At 39.5% G+C, this 18,300-nt stretch overlaps 1 long non-coding RNA gene and 1 pseudogene across 1 annotated transcript; both read left to right on the top strand.

Moving 5' to 3' along the window:
- Window positions 1-273: 273 nt before the first annotated feature.
- LOC118362054 (amine sulfotransferase-like) lies at window positions 274-5,585 on the top strand (annotated as a pseudogene).
- Window positions 5,586-5,695: 110 nt separating this feature from the next.
- Window positions 5,696-7,006, top strand: LOC118402213 (uncharacterized). Its single transcript, XR_004829454.2, has 2 exons — window positions 5,696-5,858; window positions 6,388-7,006. It is a non-coding gene; the product is annotated as an uncharacterized LOC118402213 (long non-coding RNA).
- The last annotated feature ends 11,294 nt before the right edge of the window (window positions 7,007-18,300 follow it).

Raw genomic sequence — 18,300 nt, 5'->3', positions numbered from 1 at the left:
GGGCTCTTGCACACCCGTAGGTCAAAGTAGAAGTAGTAGTCTACTTTGCTCGTCACTTGGACTGAGGAATGTTTCATTCATAAAGGAGAAAGGATTAGTGGTTCAGGTTTGCTCTGTCTCTGCTCCAAACTTCAATTCAGTTGTTGGCTTAAATGCACAATCGTTGTCAGGATTTGCAGGGGAATGAGCACAACTCTCTATCTAGCCAGTCAGTGCAAGATGGAGTTTCATACTACTTCTTATTCCTGTTCTCTCAGATCTCAACAACTGCTCATGGGGAAGAGTGAGGCCACGTAGTTAGTGTTTCCATCCTTCAATGTTCAAACGTCTTTTGCTCGTTCATGGTTTGGGGCTCTCATGGTTTTGCTTTAAAACCTCACTCTGAAGACCAGATCTCTAGGTGTTTACTTCAGAAATGAATCCGTAAAAAGTTTGTACCTGGATTAGTGTCATACAAAGGACTTAAGCTCATAACAAATGTGCATTATGAATGTTATCTAGACACTCTGAAGGACTTTGAGATATGGGACAGTGACATTTTTGCTGTTACATACCCCAAATTGGGTAAATCCACCCACTCTCCTAATCCATATATAATCCCAAAACATGTTCTTATCGTTTGGATAGAGTATTTTACAAGTGTTAAAATGAGTATTCTGTCAATTATTTTGTATGACAAAAAAACATTGCATAACATTCAACAGGGACAAGATGGCTGCAGTACATTATAGCATTGTTGTTTCGTCCTAATGTATTCGAGGGTAAAAACAAACACCATGGAAATTGTACCATGGATTGAGGTGGAGATGAAAACAGTGGACTGTGGCTCAATGCCCTCACCCCGATTATTTGCCTCTCACCTTCTCCCAAATCTACTGCCTCCAGGTTTAAGAAAGAGAGGGAAGGTAAGATAAAGATGATTGTGGGGGTCTGAGGTGTGGTCATTGCTTACAAAAAAATGTTAAAGACAAAGTAGCAATGAAGCTGTCACATTGTTTGCAGTCAACTGCTTTTAACATGATTGTGTCTCTATAGGTTATCTACATCGGAAGGAATCCAAAAGATGTTGCATGTTCCTTTTACCACTTCCACAATGTAAATAGACTACTAGAGGACAAAGAGGACTTCAACACATTTCTGGAGGAATTTCTAGAGGGAAAAGGGGGGTATGTTTTCCCGATAGCGTACATATTTTATGGAAGTGTAATACCGTGAGATTTTTTGTAGGCAAATGTTTTCGATGCGATACTTAATTTGTGCTTGTAACATTCTTTGATTAATTTTTGTTTAATATTTTTTTGGTGGTTCTTGGTTTGATCATGTTAAAGATTGGTACAGCCAAAAGGAAAACATTGACATACTGTTTCTCACATATGAAGAAATGAAAAAGGTATATCAGTTCGATTCATTTTCAAAACGTTTGTTATTATTAGTGTTCAATACCAGAGAAAATAAGAGTTTGTATTTTGATACAAAATACTTTTTTGTGTACTCTTTCTTGCGTAACAGGACATGAAAGGCGTAATTGTCAAAATTTCAAACTTTCTGAACAAGAGACATGAAAACAAAACACTCAACATGATTGTTTGAAAAGAGCATTTTCAGTAACATGCGACAAACCCCAAATGCCAATTCGGATACAGTGGCTCCTGTATTCCTCTTGTGGCTTCACAGGAACAGTTTTCCATCACCCAGAGTGAAAGGTTTGACACCATCTACAAGGAAGGGATGAAAGGTTTCCCTTTGGAGTTCCTTTGGGATCTATGAACTGTGAATTGTAGCAGGCCTACTGTTGATAAATAACTAAGAACTTGCAATGTACATGGTCAGCTATATCCACGAGCGCTCTAACTGAAAAGTTTATTTGGGTCAACAACAAAAAGCTACAGAAAATCTCCTTGTATTCTTAGAAACAGATTATTTATTTCCTATACAAAACTCATAGAGTGAAACAAATTGATTAGCTAGAGCACTGAGCGAATCTTCAATTTCTGTACTAATTAGAGACATGTGCTGTGTAAACCTATTATGTATCTTAGCAAATACCAGAGACATAATGATAACACATTATGTTTCCATTACTCATGCTACTTTTTATGCTAATTATGCCCTTCTTTCTTTCTAGCAACATTGTATACTACATCAAATGGGAAAGCGGCACCTTCAGTTTTCTGGTACAGTTTGTGCCAATGCCACATTCAGTGTTTGTTTTGTTTATTTCTCTTAGTGTTTGCTAGGATTTCTGTTATAGAATGGTATCAGTCTAGTGTCAAATCTATCATAGTTCATCATGATTGCAAAAGTGACAATAGTTTACCATATCACAGCTATCAGCTGGTATGCCTTTGTCTTTATTAAGTTCATGGTTGCTTAGGATCGGGAGAAGTTACCACCTGGGATGTTTCAGTATGATGGAACCTGGAACTACCTTACTTTCCTCAACCTGGTGAGTTTACTTGGAAGTCACTCCTCAGTAAAAGGTACATGACAGCCCACTTGGAGTTTGCCAAAAGGCACCTAAAGGACTCTCAGACCATGAGAAACAAGATTCTCTGGTCTGATGAAACCAAGATTGACCTCTTTGGCCTAAATGCCAAGCGTCACGTCTGGAGGAAACCAGTCACTTCTCATCAGCTGGGCAATACCATCCCCACGGTGAAGCATGGTGGTGGCAGCATCATGCTGTGGGGATGTTTTTCAGCGGCAGAGACTGGGAGACTACACTCTATGGTGTATTGTGTGTAGAAATTATGAGGGGGAAAAAAATATTTAATCCAAATTAGAATAAGGCTGCAACATAGCAAAAGGTTTAGGGGTCTGAACACTTTCCGAATGCACTGTCGGATGATGTCATCCTATTGAAGAGGATGAGCTGGCCAGTCAGCGGTCTACTTGCGTGAATTATATATGCCCACACCATTCTGTTTTTGGGGTATTTCCTCACCATTCCAACACAGAAACGCTGCTTTTTAACATACTTAATTTCCATGTTTTGGAAGGAAAACTATCCCAAGGATGAACCAGACTTGAACCAGACTTGTGGAGGTCTACAATTTGTTTTCTGAGAGCTTGGCTGATTTCTTTTGATTTTCCCATGGTGTCAAGCAAAGAGGCAATGAGTTTGAAGATAGGCCTTGAAATACATCCACAGGTACACCTCCAATTGGCTCAAATGATGTCAATTAGCCTATCAGAAGCTTCTAAAGCTATGACATAATTTTCTGGAATTTTCCAAGCTGTTTGAAGGCACAGTCAACTTAGTGTATGTACATTTCTGACCCACTGGAATTGTGATTCAGTGAATTACAAAGGAAATTATCTGTCTGTAAACAATTGTTGGAAAAATTACTTGTGTCACGCACAAAGTAAATGTCCTAACCGACTTGACAAAACTATAGTTTGTAAACAAGAAATTTGTGGAGTGGTTGAAAAAGGAGTTTTAATGACTCCAACCTAAGTGTATGTTATTTGGGATGGTTGTGTTGACTGATCTTTAGACAGGGGAAAACTTAACCAAGGGTCTTTACAATTGGAAATACCTAACCTTTTCTGTCCTCACCTTCCCTGTAGGAATGGTGAGAAGGCATGATTGAAATAATGTGAAATATTGTTACTTGATATACAGTACCACAAACGTGGAATCTCCCTTATCATAGGGAGATAGTATACAGTATCTCATTCTACTAGATTTATTGCCATTTTTCTTTTAATTCTTTCTGTCAAAATGTTCATTTTGTGGTGCTGCTTTTCTGGATTATTTTTTCCTATGACAGGTTTTTTTGTAGTACACCGTTGTTATGCCTACCTTACTTGGGGAGATATTGCTTCAACGTCATGTACCAAAAAATGGCTTAGCTGCCTTAATGACCCTACACACTGCAGTAAACTACGCAAACACAGCGACAGAGCGTAGATTTCACACTTAGTTCTACATACATTTGTGTGGCTCAAATTATACGAGGTCGCTCTGTTTGCGCGAAGTATGTAGCGGCCTTTAGGAGTCTTGGGCTTGGCATACTTGGTCTGGTAAGTAAGGTAATTTATTAATCAGATACAAATGTATGTATGTGTTGTTGATTTTAGCCTGGCTTGAAAAAAGAGGAGGCTGAGTTTTGGAACGGCGGCGTGTTTCAAACTTGTGGATTAGCCAACTGTGATCTGCAGGTGTCTTTTTTCACAAATTCAAGGCTGGGGGTGGCTGTGCAATGACTGGGCCGTGAATGGGGTGAAAGCGAGCAGTTTGAGGACAGTGAGGAGAACCTCGTTAAATATGTCAGGACATAGCAATACGGATGGTCCGGGAGTGGTCGTGGGAACCGCAGTACTGTTAACAGTGGCAACACATCATTCAGGGTGAGCCCCACCTGTTTAGCTAAAAAAAAAAGTGCCTGTTTTGCATTTTATTTTGGAATTAATATGTGTCACATATCAGTTTGCAAAAAATATGATTGAGTTAATAAATCCACATACGAACATGTCTCTTTTTTGCTTTCTTAAGGCAGCTCCAAAATGCAGGTGTTTCAGCCTAGCTCAGTGCTTTCTGAGGTGGAGGGGCAGCCAGCGGAAAATAAAGCGCGTAGAGGTTGGTCATCTCTAGTTGTGCTGTGATTGGCTCAGTGTTCTGTCATTCATGGGGACACTACGTCATCGCAAAATCTACAGGAAGAGCGAGAAAGTTCAGCGAGAAAGGGGGCTCCTTGTGTGGTACCATAGAATTACATGAGAAGTGCCCATTCAAGAAGGCTCAAGGTCATTCGCAACAGATAAAATTATGTCAAATCACATTACATCTACCATAGCTTTGATTGGACATCATACTTTTAAAGTCTTAGCAATCAAGCTAGACAAGGAGTCATCATCATGAATCGCGTCAACAATCTACTGGCAAATCCTTGTCAAATGAAGAGAAATTAAACATACTGTATAACGTATTGGTGCTCATCGGCCATTGAACATAAAAATTACACAACAAGTTGGAAATCACAACTTCAACAAAGAGTGGTTTGGAAGGAATACGTGGGTAACTGCAAAGCAATCACTATTTTGCTTCCCTTGTCTACTATTCGGTGGAGAAGGTGTGTTCTCCAAGTCTGGGTGTAAGGGTCTCTTTTCCAGGCTTAAAAGGACTGACATCATGATACGACCTTGTTTTTTTGTAGTTCCCAGTTGTCTTGAAAGCACCATAAATCCAGAGAACCCCAGACTTTGCTGACAATGTTCCATGACAAAATTTTCTCTCAAGAAGAACCGCTGCGCCACCTTGCTGTTCAAGTGGGTACAGCACAATGGTGAGTCCAAAAATGTGTTGTATACTGCTGCATAAATTATGTAGTATGTAATGGAGATATGTATACTGCAGCTAAGAAAGTAATACTAAGTATATGTTGTGTAGGAAACTGTTAGTAGACAATGTGCCTCACCCTAATAATTTGGTACCTTTCCCCCTCATAACTTAGCCTACCGTTCTGACTTGGTGGTGCACATGTAGCCTATAGCCTGTTTTAGAGAAATGTCATAATTTATTATTGTAAGAGCTTTCATTGTCTGCTTACAGTGGGGCAAAAAAGTATTTAGTCAGCCACCAATTGTGCAAGTTCTCCCACTTAAAAAGATGAGAGTGGGAGAACTTGCACAATTGGTGGCTGACTAAATACTTTTTTGCCCCACTGTATATGCCCCCTTTACCTATGCTACAGTTCTGACTTGGTGTACAGGGAGAACACTGTAAGAACGGCCCATGTTCTGAATTCTGTCGCTGTCAGCCATCTTAGCTATGTTTTTTTTAAAGGCAGTAAATGAGGCTGAACTAATTGTTTTGCCCCCAGACAAGACTCTGCTGATAGCCAGGTGTAGAGGTGGTAAGGATTATTTAAAAAATATATATATTTTACCTTTATTTAACTAAGCAAGTGTGAGGGAAAAATTATGTGTTCACTTTATTTGTTGTCTATGTAACAATTATTTACTTAACGACAGTAAGATATTTCTGTCCTGCTAATGCAGTGTTGTATGGTCTCCACTCTAGCACCCTGCAGTCAGTCTGGGTGTTGAGGACATGGGTTCTACTAGAGATAGCTCGAACCTCACAATTGACTTGTGTTTGTCACGTCTGCTCCCGCTCTTCCCTTCCCCTGGCGCTTGAGGACGCCAGATTACCCTGCATCATGCACTCCTGCCATCCACCACGCACACCTGCCTTCCCTCGTCACACGCATCAGCGATATTGGACTCACCTGGTCTCACTTATCTCCTGTTTATTTCCTCCCCTATATTTGACATTTCCCCAGCTCTCTTCCCGGCTGCTGCATTGATTGTGTTTTGTCTTAGTTTCTGTTTGCTGACGCTGTGCCTGTCTCGTTACTCCCCGTACCTGCTTCGTCTCTCCAGCGTCAATACATGTGACAGAATGCAGCTGCCACATACGAAGCATCGGGGAGTACTGGCGTTCCGGTTGGAATGGTGGCAGCGGCTCTGGGTCGCCTAGCCAGCTCATCAGGCTTTCACGCCCTAGCTGGCTCGAGAGGTTTTCCGGCTTGGTGGCTTCCCATCCCATGTCACACTCCACTGGATCATCGGGCTCCCCTTCTACTGCGGGATCAGCAGTCGTCTTGCCTCAGCCGGATCGCCAGGCTCTCGCGCTCCTACCGGTTTATTGGGTTTTCAAGCCCCAACCGACTTGCCCAACACCCATGTCTCGGCCGGTTCGCCTAGGTGGGACGCTGGGTGGAGTCCCAAGAGGGAGGGGTACTGTCACGTCTGCTCCCGCTCTTCCCTTCCCCTGACGCTTGAGGGCGCCAGATTACCCTGTATCCTCACTCCTGCCATCCATCACGCACACCAGCGTTATCTGACTCTCCTGGACTCACTTATTTCCTCCCCTATATTTGTCAGTTCCCCAGCTCTGTTCCCCGCTGCTGCATTGATTGTCTTTTGTCTTAGTTTCTGTTTGCTGACGCTGTGCTTGTCTTGTTATATGTCCGTTATTTGTTAAATGTTACTCCCCGTACCTGCTTCGTTTCTCCAGCGTCAACTCATGTGACAGTATTGGTGATAAAAAGCTAGTGTTCTATAGACAAGATGTGGTGTGTGTGACTCAAGATAGAGAGAGCCTGGAAGAGTTAAGAACAATGCCTCATTGTCTCATCTTCCTGGCATCTGGGAAACGAAGTAAAAGACCATCCTGTGTAGATAACCAAGGTGGCTTATGGGAAGGTTAGAAGTGACTGACTAAGCAATCTTGGTATCAGCTATATAAAAACTGTGCATCGTCTGTAAAGGCTAGGCTCTCTGCCTAACAGTCAGGCAAGACTGGTGGGCTGACGGTCTCATTATTGCAATAATTAATAGATATCAAATAAAGATGATTGTTTGAAGAAATGACCAATACCAAGTCTCTCAGTACTGAATTTCTGCGACAAGTCAGTTAAGAACAAATTCTTACCTTCAATGACGGCCTAGGAACAGTGGGTTAACTGCCTTGTTCAGGGGCAGAATGACAGATTTTTACCTTGTCGCCTCTGGGATTTGATCAAGCAACTTTTCTGTTACCAGTCCAACGCTCTAACCACAAGCCTACCTGGTGCTGAAAAGAGAACTCTGCTGTTGGGACAGCTTTATGTAGACCCTAACATTTTGTGGGCACCGTTTATCAGTTATAGTGCAATTAATGTATTGTTTAGTGCTGTGTCGTGGCTTTGCTGGCATGCATAAAAACATGTTTTATTTTAGTTTGCCCCACCAAGATTTACATGCTAAAGTTGCCACTGAGCGTTAAGCAAGTGTAAAAAAACGATCATCTCGCAGCCAAAGCAGTAGGTATGAAAATGAGCAAGGACAAGAAGCAAAGCAAAGGAAACTTGCTTTGAGCCCCAAGACTACAGTGGCGAGTAGGGCTACAGAGCTCGACTTTAAAGTCCATATGCTGTTTTCAGGTGGATACGATGGGAAGATCAACCCTCAGACTGTCAACAGCATTAAAATCTCAAGGGAAATAAAAAATGCACAAGTATTTTCGGATGGCAATGTCCTTCTCACATGTGCTTCCGAAGGAAGCATTAAGGACTTAACCTTCACATTTGTGGCCAAACAAACCCTAGTGTACCAAATATGGTGACCAGAAGTGGAGTAAAGGGGTTATATAGAAACGGGGTGGCAGGGTAGCCTAGTGGTTAGAGCTTTGGACTAGTAACCGGAAGGACGCAAGTTCAAACCCCCGAGCTGACAAGGTACAAATCTGTTGTTTTGCCCCTGACCAGGCAGTTAACCCACTGTTCCTAGGCCGTTATTGAAAATAAGAATTTGTTCTTAACTGACTTGCCTAGTTAAATAAAGGTTTAATAAAGGTTAAAAAAAATAAAAACCATGTGTTTGATACCATTCCAATTATTCCGCTCCAGCCATTACCACGAGCCCATCTTCCCCAATTAAGGTGCCACCAACCTTTTGTGAATTCAGCCCATGTTCCTGTTTCAAACCACCAGGGCCTGATGCATTGTTGTCACTCCGATTTCCCCAACATACCTCAAAAAATACTGTATTTGTATGAATAGATATTGCACACATGGTCTTGAGATATGTACTGTCCTCTGACGACATCGTTTCTAACGAACAAATCTGCCTCTAAGATATTGTGGGAAAACAGTGATATGATACTTTAAAATGACTTAAACCTACGATGTTTGTGTTTCATGAAGATAGAGTTGTTATTTTTAAAATAAATGTAATCAGCATATCACAATTGAAAAATAGAACTCAGTTGATCGGTTTAGTCCTTTCCTACCAAGAAGTTATCAAATTTTCAAAACAATAATTTTCCACTTTCTAATTCTCTGGCTACAACTTGACCAAATGAGAATATGAGAGTATACACGAGGTGATAAAATATCTTACCAACTGTTTTAACTTTTAGTCTTGAGATTGGAATATCATTATGTTTCCAGAAGCTGTATAAACACTTTTATATCGCACATATCTGTTAAGTGGATGTCATGAACAGTATGTGAGCTATTATATATATTTTTTATTTTGGGGGGGTCAGCTAAATTCTTACAATTCTACCCATTTTGCCATGGGACAAATAGTAAAATATGCAGTTTTATAACTAATCATTACATTATTCATGAATCAACTCATAAAATAAAAGGGCAGCACATCACTCCAATGACAACTGTGGGCCCATGAGAGGATCCTTCTTCATTCTCACATTGCCCGTTAATGTTTTTTTATATAGGTGGATAACTTTTCCAGGGTACCAAATGTGATTGGCTCCAGAAATAACTGTGCCGTACATTTCCTGGTGTGTGGATCCTTCAGGAAGTGCTACCACGCAGGTCCCTGTAGTTCTTGAGGTGTTGAAGATAATTGGGGTCTGCGTCTACCAATCCAACTGACAGGACTTTGGCCAACAAGTGATAGTCTTGTTCAGTTAACTGCAGAAGAAACTAATGTCAATTGATGATATGATATTAAAGAATATATGAACCAGTTTTATTATCTAAAGTGTGTTATCAGAATATACGTGGCCTGCATCAACTCCACACCTTTTTCTTGTTGGCTTCCTTGTGTTCAGGATTTTGAGGATTTCCACCCTTATTTCTGCGCATCAAAGCATTTCTCTGTGGAAAAAAAAGGTTACATGGACTTTTAGAATGAAGACTAGTGAACTGTGATTAGGACAACAATAATCATTTTAAAATTTCAAAAGGAGGTGGGTCTGTCTGTCATTTATCAAAATATGAATCTCTTTGTTGTCAAGACAGGGAATCATTTCCAAACATTTGAGCAGGGTGACACAATATATCGAAGTGTTGCATAATCTGACAATTTTGAAAAAACACACCAGGGCACTTTCAGTCAGTGGTAAATCAAGGAATTATAAAGGTAAATGGTAATGCACAATAAATGATTTACAGATGTGTCAAATGAGCCCCCAATGATTACAGGAAAAATGTAAAGATAGAAATGTTAAGGCTTAACAGTAAAATTTGAAGACACTGAAAATGTGTAATCTGAAAATCTAGAGATAAGATGAGGTTGATAAGGAATCCTTTTCTGGTTTACACTTCCTTCTTAGGAAACATTTGATTTGCGTACCCCGGAGGTTTCAAGAAACAAGTAGGGAAAATGATACTTTGATAATTAATAATTGTGAGGGCATTAACAGGAGTTTTAAATACAATATCACTAGTTTTGGTATTGGTCGTGAAACTTGTGATGTAGGAAATAAAAAGTACTCGCCTCTTTTAGGCCATTTGAAAAGCATATAATGATGCAAATGAGGCCAATGGTAATCTGTAAAGGTTTAATGGAAAATAAACATTAGGTCAACATTTTTATTTTCCCACATAAGGGCCTAAGTCTTGTTATGACAAAGGATCTTAAAGAAAAAATACAGGTTTCACAATAGTCTAGCACTGCTTATCAAATCCAGAATAAAGTATAGGTAATACCTAGTATGAACTACAATTGGAAGCTCAAATAAAAGGTCCTTGTTTTTTAAATATAAAGTTTGAACTTACCCCTAATATGTACAACATGTGTCTCTCTCTGTAAATCCTTCCTGAGAGGTGTGTGAGCTCTTATCTTAAGAGAAGCGAAGTTTCCTGCTCCTACGCTTTAACAGACTACGCAATGTGAAACTCCTACAAATAACCAGTAATACAGGTTTAACCGCATTTGTTAGGTATTGTTAAACCACAAAAGACTCTAGTTATGCGTAGTGAGCTGGGCTATTACGTAAATAAACGTCAACTGATTGAATCAGAGTTATTTAATGATACACTCAACATAGCTATTGATTTTTTAAAATAGGCTACACCTAGAAACAATGTGTGCACAAGGTTAGGCTATTTTGTGGAAAATCTGCACACCCATGTATATATAGACCCATTGGTTATAAAACCAAGTATGCAGTTACTCAAGGAATTATTATAAAACCATAAAGTCTCAGGTGCAACTGAACCAAACCCCTAATTAATTGCTTTGTAATGATACATTTTCTATTTAAAATGCACACATTTAATGCTGTCTCAAATCAGAGAGAGGAATGTAGCTTACATTAAAACGACATTAAAAACATTACATTTAGACTATATTAAATCATATTTAAATGATTGTGTGCAGGTTTAATTGTCTATTTAGTTTTTATTATTTTGACTGTGTAGTCTGTGCCTACACCCTTCATCACCATACCACTCATAGTGCTTGGGGTAGACGTTGATACAGTATTCGGCACAGATGTAATATCCTCAGTTTGTCCTCAATAGGTCATTGTTTGGAGGGAAACACAAAACGGACCTTAGATCAGTCTAATGGATCTGTGTCAAGGCGCAACGAGAGATATTACAGAAAGGAGGATATATCAGAGGAGACAATCCCATTGGGCAACGAATGGAGGAACGTATAACGCGTCACCAAAAAGACTGTCGTCCAATCGCGTTCACGTTGTCAAATATGCGTCACGCATTTGCAAAACTATCGTCATGAAATCCCTTCTTAATTTAAAGTCAGGGGAGGAGTCGAGAAAACCTGCCTATTTTCTTCGATAGTATCTAATGTCACGATTCCAAAGCTTATACGATTACTACAGAGAACAAGTTAATTATTTCACATCACGGAAAATAATTGCAATGTACTTCTTGTTGACCAAATCCATTTTAATGTTGGGTTTTGGAGCAGCGCCAAATGAACCATTCACGCCCTGATATTCACCCAGAATGCACCCTGCGGCCCATTGACGATGAATGGGCAACATTCAATGTGCGTTAATACGATACCAATTGGGTTTCCCGTCTCCTCAAAAATATCTCTGGTGTAACACTTCTGCCGCATTCATGCGCTAGTAGAAACTAGGAAACTCGGAAATGTCCGACTTGCTAGTAGTTATACACGTGCTGCTTCCAATAAATCAACAACACAGAAATGTCTGAGTTTTCCTTCTGTGAACGCTTGTTGTGCTAGCAGTTGTCTGGTCTCAATAACTACCTACAATTTACACCTTCCGTGCAAATCTGGTCACCGACATTTAACTAATATAAGAAAAACATTTCAGACTTCTCGTGGCAACGTTCAAGTACCCCTGACTGCAGTTCGGGGTCGGGGTAAATGTGAGTGGAGTCAAACGTTTGACCCTGCCCACCGGTGTTTTTTGTCCCTCTGTGGTTTGACAGACACACTGAATACGAACACACACGTTTGCGCAAGGCACATATTGAATAAAAACGTATTTCAATTTTGAAGATTGTAAGAAATATTATATAAAGTGGTACCAGCACATCTGTTGTAAACACTTTTAGCTTCATGCTATATTTAAGACAAGCTGATGATGTTGTTGCAGTGAACAACAGACGTGCTATGTACTGTTAAAATTGTGTTGATAAATGTAATAAGTTTGTAATTATATCATTTCATTGAGCATATTTCCAGTTACTACCTATCCTGATTTATAATGCTATTTACTTTCCTCATGAGAATGGAGACAGACTATACCATATAGACATATTGACAAGCTGAATGTGTTAAGCTATATCAGCCCCGGTAAAGAGATCAGAGACTCGGGTGACTTCTACATCATCTTTACTAAACAAAATAACACAATTAAACAATTGAATCAAATAACACAGCAGACAAAAACAAGGTTTGACCACTCCTCAAAAATGGCTTCACTCTTGCTCCTCAAAAGAGGCAGAGACAGTAATTTTCTTGTTATCAACTGCCTCAACATAGAACATCTCTCCTTGTAACTGGAACGAGAACATGAATGGTTCCTTGAGGATAATATTTTCCTCTTCATCCAGGCCATCATACAAAGTTCTTTAAGGGTTGTAATATGGTCTCCCCGTCCATCCCAATTACTCTAAGGAGGGAAATGGTGCCTTTAAATGTTTGGTGTTCGCACCACCTTGCTGCTTCTAGGGTGTCCCTTAGAAGAACGTCTGCATCCTTGAAGAAAAAGGAAGAATAAATATTAAGAGTAGGCCTCATTGGGTGATCAAGACAAATTACACCCCACTTTCACAATACCACCATGCAAACAAAAGCCACTATTGCTATAGGGGTTTTCAGTGATATCTATAACTACTCGACAAGTCATCACAACTATTATATCTTGCCATGCAATCAAGCCTTCAGCATTACACACAGTAGACTACATACTCAGTTCACAGATCCCAGTTCACGGTGCATTTTGTTTTCAATATTGTCTAGAAAGAAAACAGATTGTGGTCATTAAGTAATGTAAAGAAACCTCTAGGGATATGTGTACAAGAATGCACCTTACTTTAGCAAATAGCCTATATAGTAACTGATCCTGCAGAGCTGGATGCTGAAGTGGGGCGGCAGGGTAGCCTAGTGGTTAGAGCGTTGGACTAGTAACAGAAAGATTGCAAGTTCGAATCCCCGAGCTGCCAAGGTACAAATCTGTCGTTCTATCCCTGAACAGGCAGTTAACCAACTAGGCCGTCATTGAAAATAAGAATTTGTTCTTAACTGACTTGCCTAGTAAAATAAAGGTTTAAAAAAATGTGACTTCTAGTTATAATAATAATACCTCCCCTTTTGAAGTATGCTTGGGGTCCATGTCCATTTGGAAGACCCATTTGTGACCAAGCTTTATCTTCCTGACTGATGTCTTGAGATGTTGCTTCAATATATCCACATCATTTTGAGGATTGATTATTAAAAACGTTTGACATGTTTCTACGAACTTTACAGATACTATTTGGAATTTCCGTCTGCCCCGTTGTGACCGCTTGAGCCTGTGGATTTCTTAACAAAACGCGCCAATCAAATGGCGCGGAACAAAAGGAACAAAAGGAACATTTATTGTGTAACTGGGAGTCTCGTGAGTGCAAACATCCGAAGATCATCAAAGGTAAGCGATTCATTTGATTGCTTTTCTGACTTTCGTGACCAATCTACTTGGCTGCTAACTGTTTGTAATGTTTTGTCTGCTGAGAGAGATGTCCTTACATAAACGCTTGGTATGCTTTCGCCGAAAAGCTTTATTGATATCTGACATGCCAGGTGGATTAACAACAAGCTAAACTGTGTTTTGCTATATTGCACTTGTGATTTCATGAAAATTAAATATTATTAGTAATTTAATTTGAATTTGGCGCTCTGCAATTCAGTGGATGTTGACGAAAATGATCCCGCTAATGGGATGGGTGCATCAAATTCGAACTGGTTCTCTACCAAATTTGTTCAAGAATGGCCCTTTTCCCTTTGTTCCGATTACAACCGCTCACTTTCAGTTATTTGAAAAGGAAGTCGTCTCCCAAATATCACAATTTTTAAACAAGCCATAGAAAGTTGGTTGCAATTTCAATTTAATCCACCAGAAAATACAGAACAAATAATATAACAAATATTGTTGTTCAACTCAAATATTCAAATTGATAATATACCATTATTTTTTTAGAATATTTAAAAAAAGGTATAATCTTTGTAAATGATATAATTTAAAGAGCTGGTGGAGTTATGTCACACATGAAGCTAACAAAAACATATGGAAATGTCTGCTCTACCCAAAATTACAACCAACTAATTGCATCATTACCACAAAAATGGAAGAGAAAAGTGGAAGGGGGGAAAATTAAGGAACTTGACAGTCAGCCCTGCATTAAAGACCGTAATTGGTTAAAGAAAATTGTGATTTAAAAAAGTATACCAGTTTCATCTTGTGTAACATGTGTCATATTGTGTTGTTCCGCTAGGGACCTGTTGTCATCGTATTAAGTTTCTAATCAATAACCAATACCGTGTATGTGTATCTTATGTTGTCATTTAGCTTGTTAGTAAATCATTAAATCAATTTGTGTGGTACGGAATGATCAGTGAGATTCGGGTTTGTGCAGATTTACAGATTATGCGACATTCAGAATGAGACTGATATAAGGAAATTATTAATTGACGACTGTTATGATATCTATATTCTTAAGTTAATTCGGGAAATTGTAACTCATTAAATAAACTTTTCCGTGGTGCCCCAGAGTCCTAAATGGGTTAATTGTTACATGATTAATTTAAAATTGGGTAATAATTCAATGTTAGGTCATTATTCAATAAATAGCATGTCATCACATTAATGATAGTCATGTCACAACACCTTAGGGGGGGACATGTTAGATGAAATAGCTTACATTTTGAATCAGGCTACCATCTCAGTTTTTTTATTTACTTGGCAATACATTTTTTTCGGGTCTAGAGCCCTGCCGCTAAGGTAGCCTTAAGTAACTGCCCATAAAAAGAAATGATTGAATTTATTGAGCAAAATAGTTACATTTATCACAATTACTTTTTGTCTATATCTCCCAGCTCTAGCACCTCCCCAAACAACTATTTATCGTAATTTATCTCTAATTTATCGTTAAATGCAAAAAAAGTATATTTATCTCGATAAGGATTTTTGTCCATATCACCCAGCTCTAAGAGATTTTTCTTTATTTTTTTACAGTTTTCTTTTTTTGGGGGGAGTAGATCAGCTTTAATATTATATGCCATTTAGCAGACGCTTTTATCCAAAGCGACTTACAGTCATGTGTGCATACATTCTACGTATGGGTAGTCCCGGGAACCGAACCCACTACCCTGGCGTTACAAGCGCCATGCTCTACCAACTGAGCTACAGAATATTGCAGATCGATTGTAGTTTCCATCAATGTAATTGTCTACATCACTTCCAATACCCCATATATTTTTTTTCAAATACACACACACACACAAACACACACACACATACACAAATATATATATACACACTACCTGTCAAAAGTTTTAGAACACCTACTCATTCAAGGGTTTTTCTTTATTTTTCTTATTTTCTGTATTGTGAATAATAGTGAAGACATCAAAACTAAGAAATAACACATACGGAATCATGTAGTAACCAAAAAAGTGTTAAACAAATCCAAATATATTTTATATTTTATACTTCAAATAGACACCCTTTGCCTTGATGACAGCTTAAGCTAATCAAAATATATTTGATATGTTATACTTCAAATAGCCACCCTTTGCATTGGTGACAGCTTTGCACAGTCTTGGCATTCTCTCAACAAGCTTCATGAGGTAGTCATCTAGAATGCATTTCAATTAACAGGTGTGCTGTGTTAAAAGTATTTTTTGGGAGTTTGTTTCCTTCTTCATGTGTTTTAGCCAAGCAGTTATGTTGTGACAAGGTAGGGGGGCTATATACAGAAGATAGCCCTATTTGGTAAAATACAAATTCCATATTATGGCAAGAACAGCTCAAATAAGCAAAGAGAAACAACAGTCCATCATTACTTTAAGACATGAAGGTAAGTCAATACAGAACATTTCAAGAACTTTGAAAGTTTCTTCAAGTGCAGTCACAAAACCAATCAAGTGCTATGTTGAAACTAGCTCTCATGAGGACTGCCACAGGAATGGAAGACCTAGAGTTACCTCTGCTGCAGAGGATAAGTTCATTAGAGTTACCAGCCTCAGAAATTGCAGCCCAAGTAAATGCTTCACAGAGTTCAAGTAACAGAAACATCTCAACATCAACTGTTCAGTGGAGACTGTGTGAATCAGGCTTTTGTGGTTGTATTGCTGCAAAGAAACCATGACTAAGGACATCAATAAGAAGAAGAGACTTGTTTGAGCCAAGAAACACGAGCAATGGACATTAGACCGGTGGAAACTTGTCCTTTGTTCTGGAGTTCAAATGGAACATTTTTGATTCCAACTGCCGTGTCTTTGTGAGACGTGGTGTGGGTGAACGGATGATCTCCGCATGTGTATTTCCCACCATAAAGCATGGAGGAGGAGGTGTTATGGTATGGGGTTGCTTTGCTGGTGACAATGTCTGTGATTTATTTAGAATTCAATTCACACAGCATTCCGCAGCGATAGGCCATCCCATCTGGTTAGGGCTTAGTGGGACTATCATTTGTTTTTCAACAGTACAATTACCCAACATACCTCCAGGCTGTGTAAGAGCTATTTCACCAAGAAGGAGAGTGATGGAGTGCTGCGTCAGATGACATAGCCTCCACAATCCCTCAACCTCAACCAAATTGAGATGGTTTGGGATGAGGCGGACCGCAGAGTGAAGGAAAAGCAGCCAACAAGTGCTCAGCATATGTGGGAACTCCTTCAAGACTTTTTGAAAAACATTCCAGGTGAAGTTGGTTGAGAGAATGCCAAGAGTGTGCAAAGCAAAGAGTGGCTATTTGAAGAATCTCAAATTTACTATATATTTTCAATTGTTTAACACGTTTTTGGTTGCTACATGATTCCATATGTGTTATTTCATACTTTTGATGTCTTCACTATTATTCTACAATGTAGAAAATACATTATAAAGAAAATACCCTTATTTTGTTTGTTTTTACACCTGTCCTTCTTCGACCCTCAACCTCTCCCATCTATTTCTGATGTCCATCCTGTCACCACCTGTCACCATCGTTACCCGCACCTGCGCGTCATCAGACTCACCTGGACTCCATCATCAATTTCATCATAGGTACACTTCAACTATGACAGACAAAATGAAAAAAAAATCCAGAAAATCACATTGTAGGATTTTTTATGAAGGTATTTGCAAATTATGGTGGAAAATAAGTATTTGGTCACCTACAAACAAGCAGGATTTCTGGCTCTCACAGACCTGTAACTTCTCTAAGAGGCTCCTCTGTCCTCCACTCGTTACCTGTATTAATGGCACCTGTTTGAACTTGTTATCGGTATAAAAGACACCTGTCCACAACCTCAAACAGTCACACTCCAAACTCCACTATGGCCAAGACCAAAGAGCTGTCAGAGGACACCAGAAACAAAATTGTAGACCTGCACCAGGCTGGGAAGACTGAATCTGCAATAGGTAAGCAGCTTGGTTTGAAGAAATCAACTGTGGGAGCAATTATTAGGAAATGGAAGACATACAAGACCACTGATAATCTCTCTCGATCTGGGGCTCCACGCAAGATCTCATCCCGTGGGGTCAAAATGATCACAAGAACGGTGAGCAAAAATCCCAGAACCACACGGGGGGACCTAGTGAATGACCTGCAGAGAGCTGGGACCAAAGTAACAAAACCTACCATCAGTAACACACTACGTCGCCAGGGACTCAAATCCTGCAGTGCCAGACGTGTCCCCCTGCTTAAGCCAGTACATGTCCAGGCCCGTCTGAAGTTTGCTAGAGAGCATTTGGATGATCCAGAAGAAGATTGGGAGAATGTCATATGGTCAGATGAAACCAAAATATACATTTTTGGTAAAAACTCAACTCGTCATGTTTGGAGGACAAAGAATGCTGAGTTGCATCCAAAGAAC

Source organism: Oncorhynchus keta, chromosome 2, assembly GCF_023373465.1.
Source record: "Oncorhynchus keta strain PuntledgeMale-10-30-2019 chromosome 2, Oket_V2, whole genome shotgun sequence".
In the NCBI taxonomy this organism is placed as follows: domain Eukaryota; kingdom Metazoa; phylum Chordata; class Actinopteri; order Salmoniformes; family Salmonidae; genus Oncorhynchus; species Oncorhynchus keta.
Note: the sequence above shows the minus strand (reverse complement) of the source record. Positions and strands in the feature narration are given on the sequence as shown.